The sequence below is a fragment of the Candoia aspera genome, chromosome 1 (genome assembly GCF_035149785.1).
Source record: "Candoia aspera isolate rCanAsp1 chromosome 1, rCanAsp1.hap2, whole genome shotgun sequence".
Taxonomy (NCBI): domain Eukaryota; kingdom Metazoa; phylum Chordata; class Lepidosauria; order Squamata; family Boidae; genus Candoia; species Candoia aspera.
The window spans coordinates 29,310,215-29,319,818 of record NC_086153.1 but is presented as its reverse complement, the minus strand read 5'-3'; positions in this window follow the sequence as shown (position 1 = coordinate 29,319,818).

The window sequence follows — 9,604 nt, the reverse complement described above, 5'->3', positions numbered from 1 at the left end:
AGGGTAGGGGCTTGCCGTATCTCTGGGGGTAGCTTATTCCAAAGGGATATGGCAGAGAAGGCCCTCCTCCTGGACCCTGCTAATTGACACTCTGTCATGGACAGGGTCCACAACATGCCCTCTCTGCCTGACCGGGGGGGATGGGTTGATGTGATGGGGGTGAGGCAGTCCCTCAGGTAACCTGGATCCATGCCATCTAGGGCTTTAAAAGTGATAACCAACACCTTGAATTGGACCCGGTAGCAGACTGGCATAGCAGCTACAGAATACAGCAACAATGGTCAAGAAGGGTGGCTGAGCCCTCTCTTCTTCTCCTACCCAGGCCAAGAGTGCAGGATGTGCCTATGGCTGCCCTTCACAGAGCACAAAGGCAGCCCCCTTCCTGCTCAATCAATACCCAGCTCAGTCATGGTGGCTTCCTCTTTTTCCCTCTTCTTGATGCCTAGTCACTTAGCCAAAGGCTACTTCTCCTGTCCCTGGTGGCAGTGATGGGATGGCTTTGGCTGTCTTTGAGTTTTGTGTAATAGAGGAAGATGCTCCATGTTGCCCAGTCAATTTCACCCTCTCCTGGAGGACCAAGAGCACAAGCAAGAGGGGAGTGAAACTGAGCAGACTGGAATGTGGAGGTCATTGTTGTTTTGCTGGTGCTGATCAACCTTCTCACCAAAGGACAATAAGGATAGGTTATGGGGGCAGCACAAGTTATACTGACATTTCAAGGACAGGAGGAAGGCACAGTAGTGTTGCTATGTGGACAAACTCATAGTATGTTCTTCATTCTTCTTAGGAAAACTCCTGTTCAGTGTCCAGTAATCTGGTGATAGAAAGCATTTTTTTTTTAAAGTAAATTAAATAACTAAAAGTTTGCCTTAAAATTAATTGCTGAAGGCAGCAACTTATTATGTCTAATGGTCAGGTTACCCTGATGGGAATTCTTCCCATGTGGCTGCCAATGACAACACAACTGAGGAAGGAGACATTCTGGAATGCCCCATGCTACTAAAGATAGTATTGAAAAGGTCTCTTAGTTAATGTATCAAGTTCATCCTTGAATTGTGAGGTACAGTCATGTCTACAATTAAAGGACTGATTAAAGAAAACTGTGTTGCAGCCTATGCTTGCTTCAGGTATTCCTATTGCCCCCCCCCCCCAAGAAGCCTCAGCTCAGGGCCCATTCATGAGGCAGCTGGGCTCCTTACAAAGCTGTTCTTTCAATTTGATTTGCTGAAACTGTGAAAGTCCAATTCCCTGTTGCCTTTCTATGCTCTGTTAATTGCATATATTTAGCTCTTGGAGAAAGAATAACTTAACTTCTAATTTTGTAAAGAAACAGACCCGATCCTGGTTATTTTGCCATAGAAGTCTCTGATATGACTCTGTTTTCTAAGCAGACATTAATGATTCTAAAACTAATATTCATTGTTTGAAAAGCCATAGCAGCCTTGGCATTTACTTAACCTTTTGTCTCATGTATGAGACTGAGGCGGCCTAAATCCATTTCTTAATTAGTATCTTCTCTCTCTGTCTCCATTGTCTCTTCTTCTCTTTCTGACTTATACACACACACACACAGAATCTCTCATTCATTTTTTCCCCTCAAAATGACATTATTTAACAAATAATCTGCATATCACTATTAGAACATGAGACTCTGGAAGTAAAGTTGTAGGGGGTACCTTGTGTTCAACATACCTAGCCCTTCACCTTTTCTTTTTTTATAAATTTATTTATTTATTTAGGGAGGAAAGGAGAATATAGCTTAACCAAGCTTGGTGAATCCTCAGTAGGAATTGCATAACCAATAAAACTGACCATGCTGGCTCTGGGTAGGAGAAGAACTAGTCCAACGTGTCTGAAAGCAGTCGTATTAGGTAAGACTGAAGTAGGCCGTACAACAGAATACTGAAAGTGGTCAAAAGTAATTAAAACAGAAAATACAATTTTAAAAAAATGTAATTAAATTATCCTTCAAATTAATTAACAGTGACACACCTGGTAAAATAGATATATCTTGGTGGCTGCTTTTCTAAGGGCAAAGAGACTCAGGAGCCAAACGCAGCTCCCAACAGAAAATATTTCATAGTCAGGAATGACACTATAGAGGGCCTTCTCCCACCTGCTGGATAAATGGGCTTCTGGGAACAGGATACCAAAATTGAAAAAGTTTTCCTGAAAAGTTTAATTATTCCAAATTTAACATGCTTCCAGTGGGAATGGTAGACTGAATGGCTGTGCACTCTAGTTCAGTGGGCAGAGCTGACAACATGGTAATTTTTTTCGGGATCAGGCAGGTTTTCCTGAAGCCCAGAAACACTCTCCAGGTCAAGAAAAATACCTAGAATTATCCCATCTGTCCTCCAGACAGCTGCTTGCAGCCTGAAGATCACAAACAGCATTTTGCTTTCGACTGGTAAGAGCCAGCTGGGAGGCAGGGATTTCATCACTTTCCAAGCTCTGCTGTAACCTTAAAGGGACACTAAGACCAGCCAAGGCTGGAGTTAAAATCACTGGAAGAAACATTAACAATCTCAAATATGCAGATGATACCACTTTGATGGCTGAAAGCAAAGAGGAACTGAGGAGCCTTATGATGAAGGTGAAAGAAGAAAGTGCAAAAGCTGGCTTGCAGCTAAACCTCAAAAAAACCAAGATTATGGCAACCAGCTTGATTGATAACTGGCAAATAGAGGGAGAAAATGTAGAAGCAGTGAAAGACTTTGTATTTCTAGGTGCGAAGATGACTGCAGATGCTGACTGCAGTCAGGAAATCAGAAGACGCTTAATCCTTGGGAGAAGAGCAATGACAAATCTCGATAAAATAGTTAAGAGCAGAGACATCACACTGACAACAAAGGTCCGCATAGTTAAAGCAATGGTGTTCCCCATAGTAACATATGGCTGCGAGAGCTGGACCATAAGGAAGGCTGAGAGAAGGAAGATAGATGCTTTCGAACTGTGGTGTCGGAGGAAAATTCTGAGAGTGCCTTGGACTGCAAGAAGATCAAACCAGTCCATCCTCCAGGAAATAAAGCCAGACTGCTCACTTGAGGGAATGGTATTAAAGGCCAAACTGAAATAGTTTGGCCACATAATGAGAAGACGGGACAGCCTGGAGAAGATGCTGATGCTAGGGAGAGTGGAGGGCAAAAGGAAGAGGGGCCGATCAAGGGCAAGGTGGATGGATGATATTCTAGAGGTGACAGACTCGTCCCTGGGGGAGCTGGGGGTGTTGACGACCGACAGGAAGCTCTGGCGTGGGCTGGTCCATGAAGTCACGAAGAGTTGGAAGCGACTAAACGAATAAACAACAAAGACCGGCCATCCCATTTCTAAATCACCAATTTATATGTACCCCAAAAGAGGTTTTCTACAGCAAGGAGAAGCTGGTTCAAATAATGTTATTTTTGGGATTACTTTTTTTTAAAAAAAATTCTTTTAAATTTTGGATTTGTTTTCCTTCCAAAGGAAATTCCAAAGATTGAGAGTAAACAATTGTCTTCCTGTTATTATTTTTGTACTAAATTTGAAGATATTAGCATTTTCCTACACATTGAATCAGCTGATTTGAACATTCAGCTTTCTGTTTCTATTTTCCCTTGGGAACTGTCTGCTTATCTCACTCTCACTTGTGTAAATACATTCCGGAACTTTTCCATATCTTCAACTTTCTCTGGTTAAGCTCCTAGGGGGTGCCATAACCTACTGCATGAGACATGGGGGATTTCAAACAGATTCTTTCTGACTTTCACCAGGATTTTAAACAGATTTCTTCTGACTTCTATCAAACTTTTATGCAGGATATCCAGGACATTGTGGAAAATATGAGATCTAAAATGTGCCCTCAGGTTGGGGATGTGGTGGATGAAATTGAGGAATTTAAGAGTGATAGAAAGGGGTTTTCTTTAAGAGTGAGATTGGGATTTTTATCCAGATGCTGGATGAAGATTGGATAAGGGAGTTGGAGAGATCTAAGGGAGAGAGTGATCTGCAAGTCACAAGTAAAATTAATCTCCTGGTGGAATGCCATGAAAAGAACCTGGAATCTTTGAGGGGGGCAGTTGGGCTGTTTGATTCTTTCAAGAGCAAAGCTCTGTGCACATTGGGGGGATATGCAACTGCTTTGGTTTATTTTGAGGTGGGATAAGGGCTGAAGAATGTTTATCTTGTTTGCTTAAGGATTTGATTAATGCTATTTGCTTTTAAAGATTTGGATTTACTGTTTTGAATTGGCTTTGTTTTTGGGGTTTATTAAGATTGGGATTATTAAATTGTACTATTAAGTATAATAGCAGACAACTTGTGTGCTTTTTAATTTGATTGTTATTATAGTAGACAGAAATGTATAGAATAGTGGTAGGAAGGAAATGATTAAATATTTTTATCTTTTGGAGGGGAGAAAGATGTTTAGAAGGTTTATATTAACTTCTTTTTTCTTTATTTTAGTATAAGGGGGAGGAGTAACTATACTTAGTGATTTTTATGATGTGTTAAAGTGGAATGACTTATAGAAATAATGTGGTGTTTTGGTTTAATATAGAGTAAGAGATTGGTTATGGAAATTTTTGTATATCCTTGCTGTTAAAAGTCGGAAGCCACATCTTTTATAAATTTGAAAAAAAAATTATCTTGTGTTTCCGCACTTCTTTAGGTTTTTTTTTCTTTCTTTGTAGTTTTTTTTTTGTAGTTTTTATTCTTTTCTTGAAACCTAACAAAATTTATTATTAAAAAATTATTCCAAATTTAACTAAGTTTTTTTTTAACACTACATTAAAGAAACAATATTTTGGGAAGAATTGCTAGAAAAAAATGCAATTTCTATGACAGCTTCAAAATTATTGTCCCTGGAGATCTGACTGCCTGGCCGATTATCCTTATTTCCCTGCAGACCACCTGTGGATCACCAAATTAGGAAATGAATGCATTGTGAAGGATTTTGATGTTCCCATTAGAATCCTGTAAGACTGAGAAAGGGGGGGGGGAGTTGGTTTAGCAGGGTATGTGGTTACCCTTCACTGGCTGAGTTTGACTGACATGCTTAACTAGCGAATTAGAGACTTCATGACTGCAATTGTACAAGTTGGTTAATTCAGCAATTAGGTTAAGCATATTGTGTGTGACCAGCCATTCAGTGTTAGAGGTGAGCATAGTTGTTTATTTTCCAAAATTCTCCATCAAATAGACAATTTCAAGGGAATTATTCCAAGGAAGAAGAAATTTGTAATGTCTTCCCATAGGATTGATTGAAGGTAGGAAGCTAGGGAGTCTGCAGACTGCTGGAAAGATAATTCTCCAGTGAAAGAGAGAATATTCCCCTCATCATTGAGTAATTACAAGTATCATAATCCAGACATGGGTGTTTTGCTGAAATTCTTCTCAGTGGAAGAATTAAAAGCAAATTCTTTTTCATCAAAGTGAATGGACAGTGGAAAGGAGAGAGATGCAGGAGAATTTATTTGCCTGGCAGATGCATTATTATACACCAGTAATTTGCAAACTATATTCTAAGGAGGTCTGGAAATAAAGTCTCATGAAGAATGGCTGAAAGAGTTAAATATGTTAAGCCTGGAATGAGAAAATTATGGGGAGACATGGTAGCCATCTTCAAATATCTGAAATACCATGCAGAGGAACAAGATGAGTTGATCTCTATTGCTCCATTGAGCAGAATTAGTACCAAAGGCTGGGAAACTCAGATAATTTAGCTTGGTCTAAATCAGTTTTTCAACCTTGGCGACTTCAAGATGTGTGGACCTCAACTCCCAGAATTCCCCAGCCAGCCTTGGTTGAGAAACACTGGTCTTAATATTAGGAGAAATGTCCTAATAGTATGAACTATTCAACAAATTGCCTTAAGGTGATGACTTCTCCTTCCTGAAGGTGTTTAAGCAGAGGGAATAGATTTGTTCCTCCATCCTGGTGCTTTCCAGATAACCTGAGACTATAACTCGCAGAAGTCTGAACCACAAAGGCTGATAGGGATCCTGCACTGAGTTGCAGATAGGATAAAATGAACTCTGAGATCCCTTTCAATGTCACGATTTCATATTGAGCTGTTGCTAGTCAGAGCTAGGCAAATAATTTGACGTGATATGAAGTAGGTTTCCAGGTGTATTGTAATCTCTGGGTCTTTTTCTCAATTCATTTAATAAGCAAAACTAGTAAGCAGATCATGACCAGCAAAAAGGAATGGTTGCAGAAGCAAAAAAATATAACATTTACCCAAGGCAATCTTAAAGGGATACTGAGTACTCCCCCCTCTCCAGCCTGAAGAAATTATCAAGCAGTTCCAGCAAGACTTCCTAAAATTCAGAGTTGCGCTCACCCCCATTAAGAACCAGCTTGCATTGTGCTACAATTGTATGTGTGTTTAATGTAGACTGGGAATGCACCAAGAATCATCCGGGTTTCCATTGTGACAGCTCAGCAGTGAGATTTAAAGGTTGGGGTGGCCAAAGTATTGAGATGCAAATCAGTCTTTGCTCACAGCCTCCTGCTGTGGTCCAGATTTGGTAGAGATCAGGTTCGGCAGTCTCTGATGAGGAATTTGCGATCCAGCCTTTGCTGGGATACACTAATGAGTTGCAGCCGCAAGTATCATTTTCAACAATATAATTGTAACGTAGGAGATTAAAGTTTGCACTAAAGAGGGTCCGCCTGGTCTCCCATTATATTTGCGTATGTGCACGTGTCTGTTTTTTAACCCAGCTGCATCATTACTAAGGAGGGTCCTATAGACAATACGGTTGTGCACATCAGAGCTTCCTTGCTCAGAAATATACACTCCTTGAATATAAACATTTTATGATTCTCTCTCTCTCTCTCTCTTTAATATGCAGATGGTAAAATACTGGCTGTGATGAACTCATCTGGGGCTTCTTGAAGGAAAAGTGCCATTACGCTGTGAAACAAAAGAATAAAAACAGGCTACTTTAAAAAAGATACTGTGCATAAGAATCACATTTGTTAATTACTGCTGAAAATTTCAGGTAAGAAATAACCAATTCAGACACCCACAATACATAAATGTCTTGGGTTACTCGATGGCTGTCTGGACTGTCATTTGCAAATCCCTAATATTGTCTGTCTCCTCCCTATGCATCACACATACATTTTAATACTTCCAAAACAAGAAAGCCCACAACTAAGTAATAATGAAGTAAAACTTAACATGATCTGGAAAATGGATGGACAGCCTTGGAGATGGGAAGTTTTTTATCTTCTGAAAAAAAGAAAGAAACAAAGACAGCACAGCTGCCACTGTGGAGGTTACAAAGCTGTATCCAAGTTCTGTAAATCTTTCCTCGGTCCTATAGCACTAAACACCATTTTGGTCCCCCAGTATTTTATGCTGTGTTTCTTATGCCCCAAAATATATCTCAATTCTTGGCAAAGTCTCCACTTTATACTTTACTATGTATTTTCCACCCATACCTGACTTCCTCCCTGGAAACTCTGTCATTTTCTCTGAAGTAAAACAGAAGACCAATATTCACAGTAAAATTAGGAGCCAGGTCAAGATGTATATGTGAGGTGCAAATGTGTTAAATACCAGTGAAAGTCAGGGGCCCAAAGCCAGAGTCCAGGGTCAATCTGGGCATCAAGAGTCAGTTTCAGCAAACAAGGGTAAGTCAGGAACGTACTGAACCATGCTCTGTAGCTTATAGTGCAATATTTGCATGATTCACACATAATACAAAGGCAAGATTTTAAAGCCATGATTTATTCAACAAACCATAATAACCTGACTCACAAAACACTATGCCATAATGGATGGATCCACATAGCACCCTAACATTCAAAAACAGAAACTGCATTATAACATGGGTGATGTATGAATTCTGTCCAGCACTGATTGTTCTGAATGAAGGTTTTGTTAAACTAAAATGTTTGGGGCCCCAGCTATATTCCAGCTGTCAGCTATTACGTCCTTCAGAAAAGACTTTGAGTTTGCATCTGTAAATGATTCCATACCATACATCTTAGTGGGGCTTTGCTCTCTCCTTCTGAAAGAGGCTGAACAGGCTGTCCTTCAGAGTGATCCAAGCCTGGGCTGATATGACTTTTTATTTCTCCTGACTTTTCCTGAGATGAGTGGAGTCTATGGTTGCCCAGGAATTAATTTTCATCTTCTTATGAGGATTAGAAGTTTTGTGCATTCTTTCACAATGATGAGATACCATCATGATGTCAGTTTTCCCATCTCTTTCTCAATCTCCCTGAAGGTAGTCCAAGAGGAGGGTCATTCCAACATTTATAGATTCTACAAGACAAAAAGAAGGAATCACCATATATGACCCTTATCAGGGGCAAGGCCATATTAAGTTTGACCAGATGGCCATCTCTTGAGAGCAAATTTTGAAGCAAAAGCAAATAGCATAAAATATTAGATGAATCCCACTGAAAATGAGTTGTCCTGAGCCTCAGCCTTCACTGACTAGCATAATGTGGCAGCAGTGATTCAGAAACTCCTCTGGATGTTCTTATGCCTATCCCTTTGTGGGTAGGTTTCCTGGGATAGCACTGAATTATCCTCATAAAGCAATGAAGCCATGAGGAGTCCTCTGGACTACCAGATTAACAGAATAGAAAGTGAAGAGCAAAGATGCACCTAGAATGCCTCAGTCTGGATATCCTTCCCATTAATATAAGTTGCATTTTATTTCCCAGAATTTCTGACTGCATATTAGCAGAAACATTTTGCAGCAGACATCTAACATTTATGGAGAACACCAGGCTGGGGAAAGGTTACCCTGCACAAATATAATAACAACAATAACTTCATTCAAATAAAAATTGTGCAACTTGGGAGAAAAGCATTTTTTTCTTATTTATCAATTATTCACAGATGATTCATATCTCCAGCAAAGAGAATTCCTTCCTTCCTTCCTTCCTTCCTTCCTTCCTTCCTTCCTTCCTTCCTTCCAGAACAAATTACATCACTGTTCCATGTAACAATGGACAAAAAAAATTATTTTTAATACATCAAGTTCTATCTTATTTATGAACATATTTTTTGTATAAAAAGAACTACAGTATTTCCTCTGCCTGTCCTGTAGCTTTTAAAAGTGGGGACAAATAGGTGAAAAATATAATTCAGTTTCTCAAAGAAGGTTGAATAGAAATTCTGCCTGGGTGGGCTTTCCATGGCTTGACTTACCCCCCCCCCTTCATCTTATCATGAGGAAATATCATTGGCCCCATCGCTCCTGGCCTTTCGGCGGAGTCTGAAGACCTGGTTCTGCCACCTCGCTTGGGGTGGAGAGGGGAATAGATCTACATGGGGATGGTTGCTATAGACCACTCCTCCCACACTTGGACTGTTTTAGATTCTTCACCACTTGGATTCTTTATTTTTACTTCTGTTTATATTATTTTCTACTGTATTTTACTCTTTGTATTTATGGTGATGGTTTTAATCGATTGTTGTAAACCGTCCAGAGTCCTCCAATGGGAGGAGATGGGCGGGGATAAATTAGATAAATAAATAACATAAAATAAAATATGTGTAGATATTAAGTTTATTAAAGTAAAAAAGCAAATGGAACACATTTCTCACTCATTCCAAGTTCAGTGGCCCCTTCTAAATCTTGCTTTGTCCTAGAGT